The 23487-nt window shown below is 43.4% G+C and overlaps 1 protein-coding gene across 4 annotated transcripts in view; it reads left to right on the top strand.

Annotated features, from left to right (window-relative positions):
- Window positions 1-23487, top strand: part of TAOK1 (TAO kinase 1) — a 99388-nt gene that overhangs the window by 204 nt on the left and 75697 nt on the right. Inside the window, exon 1 of one of the 4 annotated variants that reach the window (XM_039507666.1) lies at window positions 469-574. The exons of 1 other annotated variant lie outside the window; for it this stretch is intronic. The gene's annotated coding sequence lies outside the window, so the exon portion shown is untranslated. Of the gene's footprint in view, window positions 1-468; window positions 575-1703; window positions 1769-14057; window positions 14077-23487 lie in introns of those variants that run through there. 2 more of the 4 variants (XM_039507667.1, XM_039507668.1) reach the window with 2 other exon arrangements.

The following is a 23487-nucleotide window of genomic DNA, read 5'->3' as shown; positions in this document are numbered from 1 at the left end:
CCGCCCGCTGCCCCCTCTCGCCTTCTGCCCCCACGGGACGCCGCCCCCGCCCTTGGGACCCCGCCCGCTGCCCCCTTTCGCCTCCTGCCCCCGCCCACGGGACCCCGCCCGCTGCCCCCTTTCGCCTCCTGCCCCCGCCCGCTGTCCCCTCCTACCCGGCCGCTCCCCGCGCCCCCGCCGGACCCCACCCGTCCGGAGCCGCCTCCCTCCCGCGGCCGGGAGGCGGGGGCGAAGTCTCGCGAGAGGGCGGGCGGGGGCCGCTGGCTGCGGGCGGCGCGGAGCGGAGCGCAGCGGCGGACGCGGAGCAGCCGGAGCCCGGGAGAGGCGCTGAGGAGGCGGCACCGAGCCCGGCCCGGCCCGGGGACCCGCTCCGCACCGGGGCACGGCCGGCCCCGCCCCGCGCTCGCTGCGGCCCGGCCCGGGGCTCCCGAGCAGGCGGGGCCCAGGCGGCCTCGGCTCCCGACCCCTGCCATCTTAGCGGCCGAGCCCGGCGCTGCCGCCGGGCAGCCTCGCCCGGCCCGGCCCCGGCCCCGGTCCCGGCCTGGCCCCGGGCCGCCTGCCGAGCCGGCGGAGGGTAAGGGCGGGGGCGTCTGGTGTCGTCACTGCCGGCGGGGAGCCGGGCCCCGTGCTGGGGCCTGGGCCGGGCGGCGGGGGCCGGACGGAGGGCGGGTGTTCCGGGGCAGAGCCGGGGGCCGGACTGAGGGGGCCTGTTCCGGGGGCAGGAGCCGGGGGCCGGACTGAGGGGGCCTGTTCGGGGCCGGGGGCCGGACTGAGGGGCCTGTTCGGGGGCAGGAGCCGGGGCCGGACTGATGGGGTCTGTTCGGGGGCAGGAGCCGGGGGCCGGGGCTGGACTGTGGGGGTCTGTTCCGGGGGTTGGACTGAGGGGTCTGTTCCGGGGGTTGGACTGAGGGGGTCTGTTCCGGGGGCCGGACTGTGGGGGTCTGTTGGGGGCCGGACTGATGGGGTCTGTTCCGGGGGCCGGACTGTGGGGTCTGTTCGGGGGCTGGACTGAGGGGGTCTGTTCCGGGGGCTGGACTGTGGGGTTGGACTGAGGGGGTCTGTTCCGGGGGCTGGACTGAGGGGGTCTGTTCCGGGGGCCGGACTGTGTGGGCCTGTTCGGGGGGGTCGGACTGGGGGGGTGTTTCGGGGGGCAGGAGCTGCCCCCTCCCGTGCCGGGGCCGAGGGCGGGGCGCTGGGTTGGGAGGGGTGAGCCGTGGCATTGCAGCGCCGCAGGCGGCCCGGGGGGCAGGTGTACCCCGTTTGGGGGAGGAACATCCCCCCTGCTCCCCTCCCCCTGCGCGCTACTGCAATGCTGCAGCAGTCCCGGCTCCTTCCTCAGCCCCAGCCCCGGCGGTGTGTTGTGCACTGACGGGAGGGGGAGTAATGGCGCTTCCCTTGCAAAGGTTACTCCTTTTCCTCCGCTCTTCGTCGACAGCAGGGCTGGCCCGACACCCCTTTTTCCAGATCTCTGCCATGGGAGGCTCTGTCTGTCTGCAGCCGTTGCTGCTAGAGACAGGGATGTCCCAGGGCTGTGAGAAGGCTGGATGTGGATATTATTTTTCTTTACACTAGATGGTTTTGTGGATGTGATGGATTGCATGGTAAATGCTAATCAGTTCTTATATGTATATTCCTCCCTTCCCTCTTCGCATGAGAGGTAATGTTCTGTATTTCCTCAGATACAGTCAGGTGCTTTGTTTGTTTGTTTAATTAGCTCTTTTATTCCAGGGATCCTATTCTATACTGGAGACTTGCTCCTCCCAGAGTGGTGAATTTTTAGTGTAAATACCATTTTGCTCAGTGCAGATATGGATTTAGGCAAAAGTGACCTATATAAAGACCTCTTATTGCTTCCCTTCAGCTGTGTTTAGTGGCTGTACCCATCTGTAAAGTAACATTTTTCCAAACATTTTAATTTGTCAAATCAAAATATCTAATTGAATCTAGATTTCTGAAACCTCTGTCAGTGTTGCTTTTGGTTCTTGCAGTAGTTATTTAGAGATGTCTTCTAACCTGATTTGCTGCAAACATTGTTGGAAATGTTAGGATTCAACCTTATAACAGTAAAAAATACAGTAGGTACATTACAAATTACAGGCACTCAGCATAGTGGTAGGTGCAGTACAAGAAATGGAAAATAATAGAATTAGAACTATGTTGTCAAATGGCAGTATTTAAATATCTTACTGAATATGAAAAAAATATGATTAGGTTTGAGATCCTTATTCTGTTTATTTTCTAATATTTGCAGAGAGCTAGTATTTATTGTGCTTGTATCTCCTGTTTATCATGGCATGGAGTATTTGATTAGGTGGCATTTTAGTGAATGAGTTGGTTAAATAGCAGTTGCTTTAACTAGTTGAACAAATTGTGACCTTCACCTTTGATGATCACATTTGTAGAGTATTTATAGCAATTTCTCCATAAAGGACAGATTAATGAGATGTTACCTTCAGGTTTGAATGTCATTGATTGGTTAGTATTAATGCTATTTATAGTGAATATATCCCATTCTCTTTGTTTTATGTATTTGCATAAAGGTTGTAGTCTTGGAATGTTTAAAAAGAAATGCTTCAAAATGCCGTTTCTAATGTGCAGTAGTACATCTTGTTGAATACTGTAGTTCAGAGGCTAAAATGTCTGAAGAATAGCTCTAGTGTGTAGTACATTGTAATAGTGAAGACATTATCAAAGCAATGGAAAATCAGGATATTTTGGTACTGGGGATGTGGATTTGTTTACACAGTTCATGATTACAGAATAACCCATCCTAGTCTAATATATGTGATTTCAAATATTTCTCTCAAAACAAATTTGAGGTTGCATCTTGATTCCAGTTGTTCCTGCTCTTGTTAACTGTTTTGTAACTTTTGTTGTTTTGTAGCTTTTGTTACTTATGTCCAAGGACAAAATAACTAACAACTGATTTGAGCCTTCATGTTAGATTGTTCACAACATTGTCCTAGTTTATGCTAGTGTGTTTGCCCCTGGTTTTAGAACCCTTCTTCTTGGTATGTATTGACTCAAAAATGAAGATACATTTGAATCCTATCTTGACATCTGAACTCGAGAGATGGAATTTTTCTTGTGTGTTGTGGGTGTCTCAGTAAGGAGAGATTTAATTTGGAAAGTTCTGTTTAAATATATGTAGCTTGTTGGTTAAAATAAGAGTCTAATGTGAAGGGCCTATAGACAGGTCATTATCAGAGAAGCTAAAATTAAATGGCATGTGTGGAGGGCCAGATGTTGGGGTCAGAATTATGTATACCTATAGTTATTTAAATCCTAAACTGAACTATTGAAATGGTGTATCTCACGTCACACCCTCCCTTTAAATTCCATCGTAAGCTAACTTGAAGAATTTCCTTTAAAAGTTATTTACTCTCCTGTACCCATTTATATAACTTTCATCTTTGTCTTTGCTATAATTCCCTGACGTTTGTTACTTGAATAAAATATTTTAAACAGAAGTTGTAAAACACAGCTAACTTTTTAGAATTAATAAGTAGTATTCGAAATATAACACTGCTGGTTACAGTTTTGTAGTGTAAGGTCATTTGTCAAATGTCTCCTAATGCTGCATTTCCTGTAATGTATATTTTGGTGAACAATAGATAAGGTAAAGAATTTGTTTTAAAGACTGTACAGATAGATCATTGCTGTATAGTAAGATTAGTTCCACGATTGACAAAATGTGTGTAGTCTGCATGCGTGCATTCCCATATTTGTTTACCTCCTAATTGCAGTCTATTTTTTTTTCTACCTGTAAAGCTTCATGTTGTAGTGACTCTTTTGTCATAGGAAAGGTGTAGTGTCACTCCATCCACTCCAAGCAGATCATTGCTCCTAAGCCAAACAAATGGACAGTACAGTTCACTTGGAGAATATTTCTGTTGTGTGTTTAGCAAACAGTGGAAACCAGCTATTTTATTAAAGCAAAATGGACATTTGGATAGATTTGTGTCAAACCTAAACAAGATCTGTGGAGAGACAATGGCAAATGTCTTTTTTTTTCTTGAAATGTATATTGATGGCCAGTCAAGTATACTTAAACATCTAAAAAAAAATTGTCAATTTTAGAATCACATAGGCATGTATATTGGTACATTCAGGCCCAGATTAGAAGCTAAGGATCTTTATTCAGCTATTTAAGCTAGAACATTGTGGTTCTTGATCCCATCCCCCAAAATATAAGGGCTGGGTCTAGCCTCATATTTCATATAGCAATATGTTATTAAGCATCATGATATTATCTCCATGACTCCATAAGACAACCCTAGCAAAGTGGGGAACCCATGTTTAACTCTAGACTTGTTCTTTCATTTCACAAGCCTGCAAGCTCCCGTCTGTACTAGAAAAATCCTCTATGGGTGACAGCAAACTTCAGGTACAAATGACTCATGGCCTCAATCAACCATGGTTGAGAATGGCTTACCTGCAAGTATATTCAAAGCCATTTTAACATCCATTATGGGTATTGAAAATGGATTGGCACTGTCTACACTAGTGACCAAATTATTCTCACTCCTGAATTGACTTGGTGTAGGGAGAACTCCTGGTGGATACAATTTGTCACCCACTGGACATTTGCTACCAGGTTTAAGTGACTGAAAAGATCACTGAATAGAAAGGGGTGCTTTAAAGCACTTCTTTCAAAGTTTGTAGAAGGAGTTTTTAAAAAGAGTGCACATTCTCCATTGTGATTTTTAAGAGGAGGAGAGACTGGGAAACAAAATGGAAAAATCCCAAGGATAAAAGGGCATAGAACCACTAACCACCTCCTGCTCAGGCAGAGTGATGGGGAAGTTATGTTTTGAAGGACTAGTAAGCAAAAACAGTTCACCCTGTGAAAATGCTATTGGGAGTATAAGGACATAGAATTAGAGTTGAAGTGCATTTTTTAGGAAAAAAGTGTTCAACACTGAGGGAAAGAGTGTAGATCTGTTTAAAAGTGCAGTCACCATTTTAAACAGCTATATGATATTCTCCTTATTTATGTACTGGCATACAGTGCAGAGCACATTAACACACACAGAAAGATGCTGTCCCTGTCTCAAGATGCTTATAGTCTGTCTAAGCAGCTCAACATGTTGGGTGACTCTAAGGAGGTTTCCTAGAGCTTTTTTTGTTGTTGTTGTTGTGGCGGGGGGGGGGGGGAATTGATAATCAATAGCTGAAAGGATGATTTTGTTGCCATGGGTTAGCAGTTGAGGGTTTCTTCTAGTAATTTATCAAAATTTGAAACAGTTATTTGTTGTGTGAGTTCCTGAGGAATCTGAGTTTCATAATTCCTGGTTTCTTTGCCAGAAGAAGTGACATCACAACCACTGTAAAAGTAGTTTGAAAATGGCCTAGTCTGTGGTTGTTTTTGTCTACATACACGTGCTGCATTGGTTTAACTAAAATCATTTGAAAAATGGATTTAAACTGGTGTAAACGCCTGTGTGGGCACACTTAAATAGATTTACACTTACATTGCTTTAGCTTTTTGCCACTGATTTAACTTATCTTTAACTTATATCGATTTAAAAATCAAATCTAGTTAAAACAGTACAATTTATTTTGTAGATGGGGGCTTAGATTTCCAATGTTCAAACATGTTGGTGTTTAGAGGTAGGATGGTTTGGTTTGGTTTCTAAAACAGGAAAAAAGCACTCTTAGTCCAGATAGAGCATCCACAAATAGAGTTATTCTGAAATTCTTGTTCTGCTTTCAATTTACATCCTACCTTAGGCCTGGTCTACACTTGAAACTTACATCAGTTTCACCACTTACACCACTCTCAGGGGTGTGAAAAATCCATGACTTTTGAGATGTAGCAATATTGACCTAAACCCTTGTGTAGACAGTGCTAGGTTGACAGAAGAATTCTATCCACCTAGCTACTGATTCTCATGGGGGTGGATTATCTCCACTGATGGGAGAAATCTTCCCATCGGAGTAAGCAGTGTCTACACTGAAGCGCTACAGCAGTGGAGTTATAGTGTTTTAAGAGTGGTGCATACCCTTAATCTGGAATAATTTTCATGTGTAGAAAACCCCTAAAATAGATAGATGGGCCCAACTAGTCACTGAAAGTGACGCTTCATTAATGTGAATGGGCAATAGTTCGGACTTTTGCCTCTGCTATTGTTTGGCTGTAGGCAGTTTTATACAGGGTTGGGTTAATAGGGCTTCAGCACATAATTCTTGATGGTGAACACTATCTTCTACAAGAGAAAAAACTAGAAACTGAGTTGTATTTTACTTTTTAAAATAAAATGGAAGTTTAGATCTTTTTGATTTTTGCTTCTTTCCTCAGAATCTAAAGTTATGACACTTGCAGTTTTTCTATGGCTGTGACTTTTCCCTGGCACTGGCTATAACTATCTACAGCCATGAAGATATTTCTGTTATAGTACGCGATAATGGGCAGCGTGCGGTGTTCCCCCCACCCCCTTCACAGTTCTATAAAACAGCTACATCTGAAGAACATATGAGATGTTAAATCTTATTTTAGGGTAGTTTTCTAGTGGAATACATGTGAATAGTTTCTGTGAATTTAATTACGCTTTATCTGTACATCTGATGTTAAACCACATTTAAAAATTCTTCTGGCTGTCTTCTATGGATTCAAGAGTTTACCTACAGTTCAGTTTGAGACTGAACATCAGTGTGTGTTATACTCAGGGCCCTTCATTGGGTTTCTATTTTGTTTAAAAATGACTGGGAATTTCAGTGTTGATTCTAAAATTTAAAAAATGGGTGAAAATCGGTAACAAAAATGAAAAGCGGGAATGGGGGATGCCCAGTAGTCATATAGGCTGAGGGAGGTTTAACTCACCACCTCAGTGAGTAAAGTAGTCTTCAGCCTCTCCCTTACCTCAACTACATTTAAACCCCCTGCCTTTAGTAGCCTGCCTCTGTTGGCCGAGCATCAGAAGGCACAACTCTCTCAAGGGGCAGATGGGCCACTGGGAGCAGCCAACCTCTTTCTGCTGCTGAATCAGCCTTCCCACTCTTCCTTCTTGGTTCCTATAACATTTCTTGCCCACTCCCCAGTCTGGTCTCCTGAGATTACCCACCCTAACTCCTGCTGGTTGCAGACTTGAAGGGATGGGAACCAGCAGCATGGGAAAGTGGAGCACATGATGAGGGTGGAAAGAAGAAGGGCTGGGGTCTTGCAGCAGGGAAGTAGTTGAGATCAGTTCTTCTCAGCATCTGTAAACCCTTCTTCCCTGGCATAGTGCCACTCTATGGCAACAGCAAACCATGGGCTGTTAGCCTATTCGGCAAGAGTTCAATTGCCTTAGAGCGCCTGGTAGGGATCGACATTTACACAGTATTAGGCATGTTGGCTTATCACTGTTTTCCCTCCCCTTTCTCAGAATATAATGCTGATCTCTCTCTTCTGTCCTCTCCCAATTGTTGACTGTTCCGCCCAAGAGATCTGGAGGAAGGTTATTTGTGGAGTTTGTCCTAATGCTGCTTCGCAGACCTGCCATTGGAGTACAGTGAGAGGTGCGTGGTATCTCTTCCCCTGGGAAACCAGACATTACTGGAGCTTCTGAAGTTGGGTCTCAGGGGCAGTGCAACGGGCTTTCTCTTCAGTATTAGACTGGCTTGCAGTTGTCACTGACATTAACTCCTACTTTGCGTTTCCTCCTCCAGAGAAAAATAAACCAATCTGAGAAAGGAGGTTGTGGGTAGGGGATATTACTCAATTGAGATTTGAATGTCACTAGCTTTTCCTCTTCTCCTACAAATACGTGTTGCTTTTGTACTGTCTTGTTGGTGTGAGGTATATGCTTTGATCTCTCAGTGTCTGTGCTGGAAAGCAACTGAGTTTAATGACAGTTCATAGAATCATAGAACTTAAGATCAGAAGGGACCATTATGATCATCTAGTCTGACCTCCCGCAAGATGCAGGCCACAAAAGCTGACCCACCCACTCCTGAAATAATTCTCTCCCTTGACTCAGCTGTTGAAGTCCCCAAATCCTGATTTAAAGACTTCAAGTAGCAGATAATCCTCCAGCAAGCGACCCCTGCCCCAGTTAAAATCATTGGTGGATCATCCATGCTTTGATGGGACTGAATGATGTTAAATGTGTACCAGAACTGTGCTTTGGCCTTGGTAGTAGTGACCTGATGCAAGCATGGTTTTGGAATCCATTTATGACATGATTGGCCAAGTCCACGTAGACAAGATAGCTGTGTAAATTTTAATATGTTACGTAAAACACGAGATGAATGCATAACATGATCTCCAACTACTGTAACCCTTATCTTCCCATACCTCTTCCCCCAACCTTTGTCAGTCACCCATTGCTGTATTAGATCTAATTTAAGGCTTGTGTATGTTAGGTAGTTTTGCACTGGTGTTGTTTCACTAGTGTAACCCCCTAGCAACGTAAATACACCTCTACCCTGATATAACGCTGTCCTCGGGAGACAAAAAATCTCACTGTGTTATAGGTGAGACCGCATTATATCAAACTTGCTTTGGCCCCCTTGTTCCTTGTTTCCTGACAGCCCCCTCCAGAGACTCCCATCCCTAATCACCCCCAGGACCCCACCCAACCCCCTGCTCCCTCTCCCCTGACTGCTCCGGCCCCTATCCATCCCCCTCCCCCACAGGCACTCACCGGCAGCGGCGGGAAGCGGAGCAGCCCCAGTCCACTCCACTCCGCCAGCTCCCAGCCGCGTTGCTCCATTTCCTGCCCCCGGTGAGTGCGGGGTAGTTGGGGAAAGGATGCCCCCCTCGCACTCACCTGCGGCAGGAAGCGGAGCGACGTGGCCCCAGCCTACTCCGCTTTCCTTGCCCCGACCCCAGCCGTGTTGCTGGGGGGTGGCTGGGGAAAGGTCCTGCACTCACCTGCCCGGTGGGAAGTGGAGCACCACGGCTGGGAGCTGGCGGAGTGGAGCTGGCTGGGGCTGGGCTGCTCCGCTTCTCGCTGCCAGTGAGTGCAGGGAGGTTGGGGAAGGGATGCCCCCTATGCTCACCTGCAGCGGGAAGCGGAGCGACACGGCCCCAGCCCGCTCTACTCTGCCACCTCCTAGCCGTGGCGCTCTGCTTCCCGCTGCAGGTGAGTGCAGGGAGTCCCTGACTGCCGCCGAGACCCTCTGCCCCTTATCGAACCCCTCGGCCCCAGCCTGGCCTGGCACCCTTAACACGCTGCTCAGAACAGTGTGTCAGAGCTTTACCACCTTGTATGTGAACCCGCGTTATATTGGGGTAGTGGTGTATGTTGCATTGGTATGCATATGTTATCAGGGATAAATTGCACTGGTGCTGTCTGTCTGTCTGGCAGAGGTTGCAGCACTGTAGCTGCATATATGCAAAAATTCCTAGTGTAGACAAGCCCGTAAATTAAGTTGCTTGTGGGAATTTGACATTAAAACAGGTTCATGTAAAGAAAACCTTGAAAATGTTGAGATATCTAGTAGTTAAAGGCTGGTAGGAAAGGTGGAGCAGGAGTACTAGTGTGGTTCACAGACAGTGCCCTGTCAAGAACACTAGCCTCCATTCCTGCTCAGAGTTGTTAAAAAGGGGGACAGAGAGAGGATTTTTACCAGGGAAATATCTTAGCAGGCTAGAACTGCCAGTCCTCTGGCTGCTGGAAGAGGAAGGAGCTATCTCTCAGAAACGGACCTGATTCTTATCAGCGGTGCTGCTTCCCGAAGGCTTCTAATTAGCTTTGTTGAGACTGACCACAGTCTTGTTCATTACATTCTGTTGCTGCTTGGAAAAAAAACTATGCACAGGGCTGTAGGTACTGGAACTGTCAGTGTGCAGATTCAGGAAGATATCACTGCATAAGTTGACATTTCACTATTGTAAAGGATAGAAGACTCCCTCCCCCCCCCCTTTTTTTTTGGTAAAAGGACGATTAATTTTGGCAGAAATTGAAGTCTTAGAGCCCACCTTAGGAATTGCCATATAGGATCAGACCTGTGGTTCATCTAGTCCAGTATTTTATCTCTAAGGTGGCCAGCACCAGATGCTTCAGAGCAAGATGTAAGGAACCCTGCATTGGACAGATGTGGGATAATCTGCTCCCTACGAAGGTTTCATTCTAATCCCTAATGGGCAAAGAGTGGTTTAAACCCTGAAGCATGAAGCCAGAGAAAGTTTTATACTTGCCTGTGGAAAGTAGGCAAGTGGATTTTTCAGGTACTTAGTGGAGCACTGTGAACATCTATGACAGGTTTCAGAGTAGCAGCCGTGTTAGTCTGTATCCGGAAAAAGAACAGGAGTACTTGTGGCACCTTAGAGACTAACAAATTTATTTCAGCATGAGCTTTCACGAGTACAGACTGTGTTCCATTCTATGCATCCGAAGAAGTGAGCTGTAGCTCACGAAAGCTCATGCTGAAATAAATTTGTTAGTCTCTAAGGTGCCACAAGTACTCCTGTTCTTTTTATGAACATCTATGAAACTCTAAAGACAATAAGATACTAAAACAAAAATGTGTATGTAGTGAATCTAGTGTATATTCTTAAGAGTATTTTACTATTTACTAATAGTTAACCTTTCATGGTGTTCTAATTAGCATGAGAGGCTGTGTCCACTCGACTTCTTTTCTTAAAATTTCCCACAATGGCTTACTGCTAGTGCAGCTCTGCCAATGGTAGTGCTACTGTAGACTGGCTCCTGACATTTCAACTGCTTTATTTCTTATGGTAGTTAAATAACAGCAGCTGCTGTGTGTTAGTGCTTGTACCACTGGTACAACTGCACTGGTGGTAGCCAGGGGTGAGAGATTCTAGTGTATGTAAGACTGAAGAGTGTGTGTACAACTATAACCCCCTAGTGTGGATGCAGTTATAGCACTGTAAAGGTGCTTATTTTGGAATATGTTATTCCTGTGAGGAAAGAGGAATGAACTGTACTGGTATAAGCCTTTGTTGACTTGGGCGAGTTTTATTGGTCATACAGGTCATTCATTCATTCATGCCCCAAACGGAACCAACAACAGGCCAACAACAGATCAGTTCTCTTCTATCCTGGGCCAGCTGCCTAGCCATCCAGTAGGTATTTTTATTTTTTTATTTTTTGCCTATTTAGTCGGGTATTCTTATTTTCTTCTTTTTCTTTCCGCCTGCCTCTTGGGGTTTCACTGCCTGTGCCTGTCTTCTGGGTTGTGTATGTGGCAGCTCTAGTGTGTGCTGTCAGTCTCCTGTCAGTCCTGTGTGTGTCTGTCTTGCTCCATCTTGTCTGTCTCGCCTAGTAGGGTCAGGTTGTTGCTGCTGCTCTCTGCGCTGTCTTTTCCTGCTCTCCTGGCCCTCTCGGTCATTCCTCTCAATGGCCATGTGCCTCTGGTAATCCTCCTGGCTGCAAGAAGGGTGATCGGCTTCGGCTTTCCTTTCACCACCCCCCCCCAGCATCATGCATCTTGAAGAAGACCTTTTTTTCTAGGCTAAGTCTCTCTTAACTCTATTGTTTTTTTGTTCTTTCTGCTTTTTTTTTTTTTTTTGGGGTTGCTAGCCCACGCCGCCCAACCCTCCTCCTTTACCCTGACTTGGGACAGGCAGATGGCCCCAAAGGACCTCTCTGGTGGAGTTAGGTCATACAGGTAGTTATACCAATATAAATCCCTGTGTGGACACTCTGAGGACTGGTCTACACTAGACATTTTAGCCAGTATAGTACTGTCAGTTAGAGTTGTGATTTTTTTTTTTTTTTTTGGTAAGAGTATTTCTATACTGCCAAAACCCTAGTGTAGACTAGTTATTCCAGGAAAAAATTGCTTCTGCTGGGATACTCACCTGTGAAAACTAGATGCCACAGTGGTGAATATACAGGGACATACATGATGACTGTTTACTTCCTTTTTCATTTGGGATCATAAACTGTGATTCACCCTCTTAACAGTACTAGTTAAAAAAAATTAACCTCATGTCTTTTTGTTTGCACTTTAATTTTAACTGCAGTTTTGCATACAATAAAGTTCTGTTTTTGGAAAGTCAGAGTATCTTTATTAATTCACACTAACCATTGCAGAATACATAGTGGGAGGCCAAGACCCACCCTATATATAATCTAATGTACACAAGACGGACACTCTTTTATGAAAGCAACAGAGAGCTCCGTTGTGGCTGACTGTTAAAATGCTCTTTTAAAGCCTCCCTCAGCTGCACATCTCTGCAGTTGGCTCATCTAATAGACCTTGCGTCCGGCTGTTCGCATTCAGCAGAGTGCCGCACAACTTCGCCTTTGCATCCTGGTGGGAGCTTTTCCTCCTTCAGCTCCCAGATATATGTAGTACACAACATGCAGCTATAACCTTTAGGTATTTTTCTCACTGAGTAAACAATGCCAACAATCTACCAAAAGCACATTCAGCTGACGTTCTGCACTTGCTGAGCCAGTAGCTGAATCTTTCCTTGGTGCTGTCGAGGTGGCCAGTGTATGGCTTCACGGAGCTAGCAAAGCAAGGGGTAGGCTGGGTTCCCCAGAATCATTATTGGCAGTTCAACATCGCTAGTGGTAATCCGCTGGTGAGGAAAGTAAGTCCTGACTTGCAGCTTTTTGAAAAGTCCTGTGTTCTTAGAGATGTTCATCAGGCACCTTCCCTGACCAGCCTACATTGTTATCAGTGAGGCATCTCTGATGTCCCACTACTATTTACATAACCGTAGAAAAGTAGCCCTTTCTGTTGTTGTACTCTGTGGTGTAAGGTGGTCTGGTGTCAAAATAGGAGTATGCAACCCCCCACCGCAGTTTGGGAACCCCCTTGCTGCAGTTCCATCCACTGTTCCTGTATGTTGCTGAGAGTGACATTCCTGGTAGCAGCAGACATTTAATGGCCTTACACCAGTGGTGGGCAGCGTGCAGCCCGTGCACGTGGCCTGTCGGGGTAATCTGCTGGTGGGTCGCAAGACAGTTGGTTTACATTGACCGTCTGCAGGCACGTTGCCCGCAGCTCCCAGTGACCGTGGTTTGCAAAGGACAGTCAGCTCTGTAATTCAGGGACCTAGCTATATGGACTGCTGAGAGCAAGTGGAGATGAACCTTTCCCCAGTCATCTCACATCACACTTGTGACTATTTCCTTGCTCATTCGTCTGCTGTAGGTTCCACCCTAATTGTTGTTTGTGAACGTTAAGGTTTTGGTTTTGACTTAAAGCTGGTCTACACGTAGTTATTTCTATATAGACTGTGCTAATTATGCACGTTTATACTAGTATAGCTGTGTCCACTTTAGGGGCTGTACTACTGAACTAAACTGATATAATGAAAACAGTACAAAACCTGTGTGTGGATCAGCCCTTAAAAGCCTTGAATGGCTTAGGACCGACCTCTCTGTGAGAATTCTTTTGCCTTGCACTATACTGCTATATTTGCATTCAGTGGAGATGCTCCGGTCAGAACCTGGGGGTATAAAAGTCAACAAGCTGTTTCTGTGAGGGGCTCTCAACTTTGGAACTGACACTACTCTCCATAGCCTACATTTGTTGACTTTCACTTTATGTTGCAAGGCCCATCTGTTTATCCAGGCTTTTCAGAAGGGAGGGATGTGATAAGGGCTGGTATTTGTGGCAATGAGGTGGTGTTTGAGTTTTGATTCTATTGGTCAGCTAATTTTTTTGGTTTTGAGGTGAGGGGCATCTGCTGGTTCAGTTTTTTTTCCCCTTGCGTATGATTGTTGTTGTTTGGTTTTGGTTTATTTTTTTAACAAATCTCCTGGCATCCAAGGTGAGCTATACACCACCTCTGAACACTGCTACCAGCTGTGGGTGTATGAATCCGTAATTGCATTGTTGTCTGAGACTCACCATTTGTCATGCCAGCATTTCTGGTGGGAGAACACAATGGAAGGAATAGCCCTAGGACTGGGAAGTTGTGGGCTGGTGAGGGAGTCTACCCTGCAACCTCTGTTTATAATCCTTTTCCTGGGTTAGTTTCAAACAATAGATGCTTATTTGGTTGATCCTGTCACTGTAGTATGGCGCCTAACTTAATAACAAGACTGAATTTGTTTTGCCCTGTTGAGAAATAAAATGTATTATGACCTCACTGAAATATTAGTCTGACCGAAGTAGGCAGCCAGCTAAGTCAGCCAGCAGATGATTGGTTAGCTTGTACGTCTGGTAGGGATCACAATTTATATTTAAATTAAAAAAAGATTTTAAATGATCTAGACCCATCATGCTTTTCAGTAGCTACTTCTGTAACCGGATGATCTTTTTTTTTTTTTTTAACCCTTCTCTTCCCTCTTTCCACCTTTCCTGCTTTTGTTTTTAGCCCTCACTTGTTGCATTTTGTTTCGAATTCGATTGTAAGATGTTCAGGGCAGGGAGCATGTTGATCCCTTTGTTTGCACAGTGGTCAGCACAGTCGGGCCCAGTCCCGATTGGGGCCTTCTGACACTAACACAATATACATAATTCTAAGTAGTTTAGCATTCAGAAACTTTACCATTCAGCTTTCCACTCACATTAGTCTGCCAGTTTGAAGTATTACATGAACTACATGTCTGCTTGTGGCATGGTGTAGTCGGCTTGCTTATTTCAGCGGGAGGGAGTTCTCTCTGTCTGATGAATACAGGCAAGGTATGAAATCCTCTTCTCTACAGAAAACATACTTGTCTCTCTGGTGTATAATTTGTTTTTATGCCTACCATTCAGGAACCTCTCTGTCGCTCATGTTGTATATTTTACAGGCCTCCTAGAAAGGTGTTCTTCAAAATAACTGCATCATGTGAAAGAAACTTTTTTCCATGGAGCCTTTAAGTAAAAAGGATTTCAAATCTGTACTACTTTAAACATGCTTAGTTTTGCTGCATCTTATTACATTTTGGGTGCAGTAAAAGCCTCTTCTAAAAAAACAAAATAATATTTACTGCAAATAAACTGCGGTTATGATGCGATATTAAAGTTGGCTGCATGGGTAAATAATGGGTATGTGCCTTTTTATTTTTCCTGATTTATCAAGAAGGTCTGAAATATTTTTTTAAAAATTTGTTTTCTCTTAGGAATAGCATGTCTTAACTTCCGTGGTTTTGCTGGGAGATTTCTTGGAGGGCCAGACAGCTGGAGTGGGAATTTTTCTCCCAAGTGTGTCTCAAATGTTTTAGTATACAGGTGTTAACAAAAGCAAGCAAATCAAGAATTTTAAACGAGCCCCTTCCCCTCTCAGTTGCTCAAGTTTTTCTTTCTCTGTACTTGTGGTGGTGTGGTTATACTCATTCTCCAGTTCACTGTCTTCCAGGAAAATAACAGAGGAGACAAGATCTGAATTTCTAATGTGAAAAATGAGCGCCCTGACTCCTCTTCCTCCTCCCCTCTGATTTTTTGTGTGTGAAGAAAGCTGTCTGGTTTACTTTACACAGTATGGCTTTAGTAGAAAGCAGACAAGCACATACCTATTTTCTTTGCCATTTATGCTATTAACGTCTTAAAAATAAAAGTATATGTAAGTTTTTTTTTTCCCCTGCAGTGTATGCTGCGTATCTTATATATTGTGATGTACATCAGAGCTTAGATGTGACTGGTAGTGGGTCCTTCACAAATACCTAGCCATTCTTTTTGTACATACAGGTTATTTTTTTTCTTTTTAAGTATGTTTCCCCCTCTTTATGCGACTGTTATTTGGAGGTATTTTAATAAGCACCATGTAATGGTGCATTATTACTCTTATGTCACTTTCTACCGGAGGACACCTTAGATATTTATATAAAAATCATAGTAGTACTAACAGTGCCATTCCACTAAGATTACTGGTGGGGCCTGGCCAGATTCAGGGGAGCAGCCAAAACCAACAACCTGCCTGATGGCGAGAAGAAAATCAGCCTACGTATGTCCTAAGAAATGTACCATAAGGATATATCTAATTTGGCTCCAGTAGTTCTTCTCATGTCTGGGAGGAGCACTATATTAGCTTAGCAGTAGCTGGCTTTGTGGAGGTAGTTCTTTGGTTATATTTCCATGTGATGTCTCTTCTGGTATAGATGCTTCTGTTCTTCTAGAACCAGAGTTGTTAGAACTATGGGACTAGCTTCTGTAGTCTCTTTGGATCAGATCATCCTCTAACAACTTTGCCAAATCATCTGCAAAGAAACTGTTTCTTGGAGCTGTGTAAGTGGCTAGTGATTACCAATGCCAGCTTCCTGGTACAAACTGCTGTCATTGGTAATATTAAAGAATAGATTTTTGGTCTCTGAGAAATCATTTAGCTGTAGTAAGGGCAACTGGGCAGCAAGCAACATTAGAGATGATGTTCCTTCCCTGTTACTTTCAGGAACCTTAATTTGTTCTTCCATGTTCTTTACAGTTTGCCTTCAGAAAATAAATAATGTTTCATGACACTGAAAGTTGAATTCTCAGTTACTCTGTATCCAGCTGGGCATATGGGTCAGCTGCATGTTTTATTAGGGGGCAATTTCTCACATTTTTCTGGTAGGTTGTCAGGGCAGCATCTCATTTTCTACCTAAAGTACCCACTTTTTCCTCTCGTCATACGTCCAAAAACTTTATAAAGTGGACACCTGACATTCTCTTTTAACAGCTGGCCAGTAGATTCTTTCTTAATAAGATGGGGATCGAAATGAAAATCCAGAGGTGGATAAGGAGCTGGTTAAAGGGGAGACTGCAGAGGGTCGTATTGAAGGGGGAACTGTCGGGTTGGAGGGGGGTTACCAGTGGAGTTCCTCAAGGTTCGGTTTTGGGTCCGAACCAAGAGTAGGAGTGGGCTGATAAAGTTTGCGGATGACACCAAGTTGGGAGGTATTGCAAATTCGGAAAAGGATCAGGATATCCTCCAGGGAGATTTGGATGACCTTGTAAACTGGAGTATTAGTAACAGGATGAAATTCAATAGTGAGAAGTGTAAGGTTATGCATTTAGGGATGACTAACAAGAACTTTAGTTATAAGCTGGGGACGCACCAGTTGGAAGTAACGGAGGAGGAGAAGGACCTAGGAGTCCTGGTTGATCGTAGGATGACTATGAGTAGGCAATGTGATGTGGCCGTTAAAAAAGCTAATGCAGTCTTGGGATGCATTAGGTGAGGTATTTCTAGTAGGGATAAGGAGGTGCTAGTCCCGTTATATAAGGCGTTGGTAAGACCTCATTTGGAGTATTGTGTGCAGTTTTGGTCTCCCATGTTTAAGAAGGATGAATTCAAACTGGAACGGGTACAAAGAAGGGCCACTAGAATGATCCGAGGAATGGAAAGCCTGTCGTATGAAAGGAGACTTGAGGAGCTCGGTTTGTTTTCCTTAACCAAAAGAAGGATAAGAGGAGATATGATTGCACTCTTTAAATATATCAGAGGGATAAATACCAGGGAAGGAGAGGAATTATTTCAGCTCGGTGCTAATGTGGACACGAGGACAAACGGGTATAAATTGTCAGTCAGGAAATTTAGGCTTGAAATTAGACGAAGGTTTCTAACCATCAGAGGAGTGCAATTCTGGAACAGCCTTCCGAAGGAAACAGTGGGGGCGAAGGACCTCCATGACTTTAAGATTAAGCTAGATAAGTTTATGGAGGAGATGGTATGATAGGATAACGGGCTTAGTCAATAGGTCAATTAAGTGCCACAGTGGTAATTAGTACAATGGGTCAATGATAGGATATTGTTAGCCTTTTTCCAGAGGGTATGGCTGGAGAGTCTTGCCCGCATGCTCGGGGTTCAGCTGACCACCATATTTGGGGTCGAGAAGGAATTTTCCTCCAGGGTAGATTGGCAGTGGCCCTGGAGGTTTTTCGCCTTCCTCCGAAGCATGGGGCAGGGGTCGCTTGCTTAAGGAGTGGGTGGATCGGCTTATGTGGCCTGCATCTTGCAGGAGGTCAGACTAGATGATCATAATGGTCCCTTCTGATCTTGAATTCTATGATTCTATGAAATGTGCCTTGAAACTTGTGTGGTTTTTTTCCTGTGTCTATTCCTGCTGGAAAGCATAAAGTATAATCTGTTCTTCTGAACTTCCATCAGAACAGAGGCATCAAATTTCCAAATATGAAATTATTCTTGTTGTTCAGTTACAAGGAGGATATGGTGGTGTATAAGGTGTTTCAGAACCTACAAAGAGCATTCTTTTTTGTGCATGTGAATTTGGTATTCATAAAAGGCATCAGATTGACAGCCATGGAGATTGGAATTTTATTTATTCTCAGAGCAGGTAGAGTACAGGCAGTGCTACTGCAAGAATCCCCAGTTTATCCGCCACTGTGCCTCAACGGTATCCTTTAGAGGCAGCCTGTAGAGCTCTGCAAGGAGATGGTTCAGTCTATATGCCTGTTAAATTGTCCTCTCCTCTGAGACTGCCAACAAGGGAGGCAGTTAGTGACAATTGTGATATTGTTTTTTGTGATGTGGATGCTTGTCTCCTGGGACTTGTATAGATCTCACCATACTCATTTCACTCATGCTTCTAAACAGCTGGATCTCAAACAACTTTTGGTCACCACTCACTTGTGCTGAATTTAGACTCTTTATCTAGAGATTAAAGGGTCTATATCCCATTACCACAATCACTGAGACATCCACTCCCCCACAAAGAAGATTTTAACAATCTGCCTCATGGTGAAAATAATATTTAGGTAGAATGTAGTAGAGTTAACCATTGGTGCTGCTGGCTTTAGTGAGTGAGTGGCACTCTGCAACTGGGGAAAAATATCAAACTTAATAATACTTGACATGTAGATAGCACCTTTCACCCTATGATCTCAAAGCACTTTACAGTTGCTGCAGACTGTAGTGGTGTGTATAGTGGTTAGAGTAAGGAACTGGAGATTGGACCTGGATTTTTATTCTCACCTTTGCCAGTGATTTGCTATGTGACATTATATATGACACTTCATCTCTCATTGACTTAGCTTACTGATCTGTAAAATGAGGATATCACCTCACTTCTGCAAAACACTTGTGAGATATTCAAATGGAAGTTGCTTTATAAGGATGTGGTGGTGGTATAGATTACATTGATGAATTAACATGTAACTCTATCCCTTCATAAAATAAATATATATTCCTATTTTATAGGAGAAACCAACACCTGGAAAGTCTGAAGTACACAGCAAGTCCTTTGCAGAACTGGGAATAGACCCCAGGTCTGACTTCCAGTTATCAGCTTTAATGATTGGCTAATCCTTCTGATACCAGAGGAGTCCATTGTCCTCTTGGGATATGCACATGGAGAGGGAAGGGTGAGGGAGGAGTCAGTTGCCATCATAGTACTTTTCTTTCCTCTCCCAGACCCAGCAGAAGGCCATCAGCGGTGCCAAGGAATGGAAGGATAGCAGGAATGGAAAGATAGCAGCGGAAGGCTGGAGATGTGCATTTTCTTTCCCCTCCCAGGCTTTATGAGGAGTTCTCAAAAGAAAGTGAATGTAGCTTTAAACTGCATTCACTTTTTCATGATCCACCTTTGTGCTGTGGAACCCTATTCCCTTTCATGTTGGGTTCCGGGGCAGTTGATGGTGGAGGTAGCCTGGGTAGAATAACTTCCATGCAGTTGCACTGTCCTGGAGGCAGTAGCAGGGAGCAAGAGGCCCCAGATCTGGTGCGGAGGCACATGGCATTCATATGTCTTCCAAATTTCACATGGGTCTTTGGGGTATAGGGGAGGAATCCTTTACCTCTACTCCTCAAAAGAAGAAATTGAGGATAATTTGCCTTAAGAGTTCTTCAGCACAAGGAAGTGATCAAGTCTACATGCTTGTTTTACACTAGACTCCTCATCCCTTCTTTCTCACCATTGCTAACTAAACTGAAGCTTCACTGTAGGTAGCTGGGAAATTGGAAGAAAAAAGTCTCTCTTACACACAGCTAGAGTTTGAAAAACACCTTATATAACTATGCAAGCTGTGCCATGATGAATACTTTGGTATTTGCTAAGGTAGGAACCCTTTAGCTTTGCACAGATGTTTTCAAAACAAATTGGTGAGTTTAATTTTGCACTTGAGTAAAGATTCTCTTTCTCCAATTCACTCTCCCCGCAAGATGTGAATAATTTAATTTTTTTTAATTAATCTATTCCTATATCATTGCTTCTTTATTGGAATGTTTTCTGTCTAGGATCTTAGTAAAATCTATCTTATTCTCAGAATGTCATCTGCTTTCATAAATAAAATACATTGTCATAGTAAAGGTGTTTTGTAGTTAAAACATTGCATTCTACTTAGTCCACATTTAATTTGCCTGTATTTCAAACTCTTGTCTTCTGCCAAATTAGGTCCCAATCCTGCATACGTTTGCTCACAAGTACAACTTTACTGTCATGAGAAGTTCTATATCAGAATTCAGTTGGACTAGTTATGTGAGTAGAGTTATCTACATGCTTAAGTGTCTGCAGGATTTGTGTCTTTAGTAATCTAACAGACCATTAGGGACCTGTATATTACTCTCTGATCCCAAAGCCATAAAATTTTATGTGGAATCTACCTTTTTCTGCAGAACTATGCTTCACAACCTCACCTTTAATTAAAAAAATAAAATAAAAAGAACTCTGCCCCTTATACTTGTGAAAAAACAGCTGGTTCATGTTTTATTATTTAGCCAATGCAGAACTGTCTTCCTGAATCTGTGGACAACTTGAAACAATAGCTCTGAGAAGTCTGATCTTCTCCTTCCATATTAATGGGATATGGTATCTGAAACGGAAAGCTAGTGATTTGCATATCGGCATTAGTTATGTCACTGCTGATTATTTAGCATACATACAATTATATTTTACATCCCATAATCCCAAATTGCCTCCTACTCCCTCTCAGTTGCCAAAAGCCCCAGCTGTCAGAACTTTCTTGGGCCTCCCATGATGATAACTTTTCTGATACAGTCATGGAGAGCCAATACAAAAATCTATGGTTGGTTGAAATTTAAAAATGTGGGAGCAGCAGCAAAACTGAATTTAGTGCCAATGACCAACACCAGGATACCGTCCTGATTGTTTTATTTTTATATTTAATTCAAGAAAACCCTCACATTTTAGAATTTAAATTAAGTTGCTGCAGAATTTCCTGCCTGCCACATTAGAGTGCCACAAAATTTAGGTTCAGCTTGCGGTGGCAACCACAAAGTCTTGATGGTAATCATGGTAGACGTTCAAATACTCTGGTGAGGCCATATAAATACCTGGACAGACAGACTGGATGGATGGTAATGATGCTATTAATAGTAAAGCATCCCACGTTTCATGCATTCTTTCCCCTTTACGCACAGGGAAGCTGTGCTAGGCAGTGCAGGGAAACTGGAGGTTCTAAGGAAAGGATGATTATTGCCCTTTCTGACCTGAATGATTACCAATGTTTGGTGCCTTGCCAGGTTGTGACTGTTAGGAAAAAAATTGATGATACGAGTCAAGTATTTCTTTGATGCAGTCCTGTTTGTTTGCAAAGAATGTCCACAAAGTCCTGTTTCCCTGAACACAATAGAAACAAACAGCAGCAGACAGTTTCCTTGCTTACAGTTTCCAAGTCTGCCCCTCCATCAAGTCCTGTGCTCCAAGAAATTCTGTCCTTCTGCTCTCTCTCATGGCCACTTTCACAGTTGTTTCTCTCACTGTGTGCTGGCTTTTTTGTTGCGTACTCACTCTCTCTCTCTCTCCAGAAACAATTCCCTAGCTTCTGTGTTCGGTATTAATCTAGGGAAACTCCTCAGACCACACAAGTCGCTCTGTTCAGGCTTTACCATATGGTCGATTGCCTTGGGCGGCAGCTTCTGTTGTCTCCAGCTATTTTATTCCATAAAGGGGCTTACTTGCTCCTTTCATTTAGTCTGAAAGAAGGGTGGTTAGCACATCCATCAGCTTTAACCACATCTGTGATAGCTAAAATATCATTGTGCTGGAAGGTAGTAATAGCTATTTCCTATGCAACGTGTTCTGTTAATATGTCACTCCAAGGCCATGTCTACACAAGAAAAATGACCCACTTCTGACAGTACTTATCAACACTGCTTCCTCCACCTGTACCCAAAAGTTGGCATTGAAAACAGTTTAAATGCTAGTATAGACACGACAGCACTGTTTTCAGCATATATAGAAAGGCTGATTGAAAGCACATTCCAAAAGGACTCAATCAAGCTTTCTTTAAAGGTGATGAAAACTGTTTGTCCCATCTATCCTAGCAGTGAACTACTTTTCATACCAACTGAGGGGTGGGAGAAGAGGTGGTTGCTGAGATTCATTTACTTCATTTTCTTGTTGTGTATAGGGCCAGAGAGCCATCTTTGGCCTATCCACAGTGGAAGTTTAAAGTTTGCTAGTACCTGTTTTAGTGGACATTGTGTTTAAACTTTTCTTTTTCCTTAGTCAAACAAATCCCTCTAGTGTAGATTGAGGCTTTCATCTTTTGTTCCGTATTTGCAGGATAATGATTAATATTCCAAAATAAGAAAAAGGCTAGCTATCTCTCTGAAAACCTGCAACACACTTAAAAAAACCACAGTTGATGCATTCATTTGTGTTATTTTTGAATGTGCTATGATAAATTATCTTAAACTGTCGTCTTAGTTGAGAGGAAGTTAAGCACTGATAAGCAAAAGTCTCTGACTTGATTAGTATTTTAGTGAACCTTCTGCAAGAAGAGATGATGTATTTACCGAGTATATTGCACTGAAAGTAATTTTACTCTTCAGTTTTATAAGTACTTGCAGGTGTTGCTATAAAAAGAACCCGCAAGTTTTGATCATAATTTTGACTTTCATGGATGTTTCTTACCCCCATGTAATTTGCCCATCATTGTGATAGTCAGACTTTAGATTTTTAAATGTAATTAATAGGGCTGTCAAGCGATTAAAAAAATTAATTGCGATTAATCGCACTGTTAATAACAGAATAGCATTTATTTAAATATTTTTGGATGTTTTCTACATTTTCAAATAGATTGATTTCAATTACAACACAGAATACAAAGTGTACAGTGCTCACTTTCTATTTATTTTTGAATACAAATATTTGCACTGTAAAAAACAAAATAAATAGTATATTTCAATTCACCTAATACAAGTACTGTAGTGCAGTCTGTTTATCATGAAAGCTGAACTCACAAATGCTGAATTATGTACCAGAAAAACTGCATTCAAAAATAAAATGTAATACTTTAGAGCCTACAAGTCCATTCAGTCCAAGTTCAGCCAATTGCTTAGACAAACAAGTTTGGTTACATTTGCAGGAGATAATAGTGCCCGTTTGTATGGCACTGTTGTAACAGGCGTTGCAAGATACTACATGCCAGATGTGCTAAAGATTCATATGTCCCTTCATGCTTCAGCCACCATTCCAGAGGATATGATGGGTTCTGCTTGATAACAGTCCAGAGAAGAGTGGACCGATGCATGTTTATTTTCATCATCTGAGTCAGATGCCAGCAGCAGAAGGCTGATTTTTTTTTTTTTTTTTTTTTTGGTGGTTCAAGTTCTGTAGTTTCCACATCGGACTGTTGCTCTTTTAAGAGTTCTGAAAGCATGCTCCACACCTTGTCCCTCTCAGATTTTGGAAGGCACTTCAGATTCTTAAACCTTGGGGCTAGTGCTGTATCTATTTTTAGAAATCTCAC

Source organism: Mauremys reevesii, linkage group 20 (genome assembly GCF_016161935.1).
Source record: "Mauremys reevesii isolate NIE-2019 linkage group 20, ASM1616193v1, whole genome shotgun sequence".
Classification (NCBI taxonomy): domain Eukaryota; kingdom Metazoa; phylum Chordata; order Testudines; family Geoemydidae; genus Mauremys; species Mauremys reevesii.
Note: the sequence above shows the minus strand (reverse complement) of the source record. Positions and strands in the feature narration are given on the sequence as shown.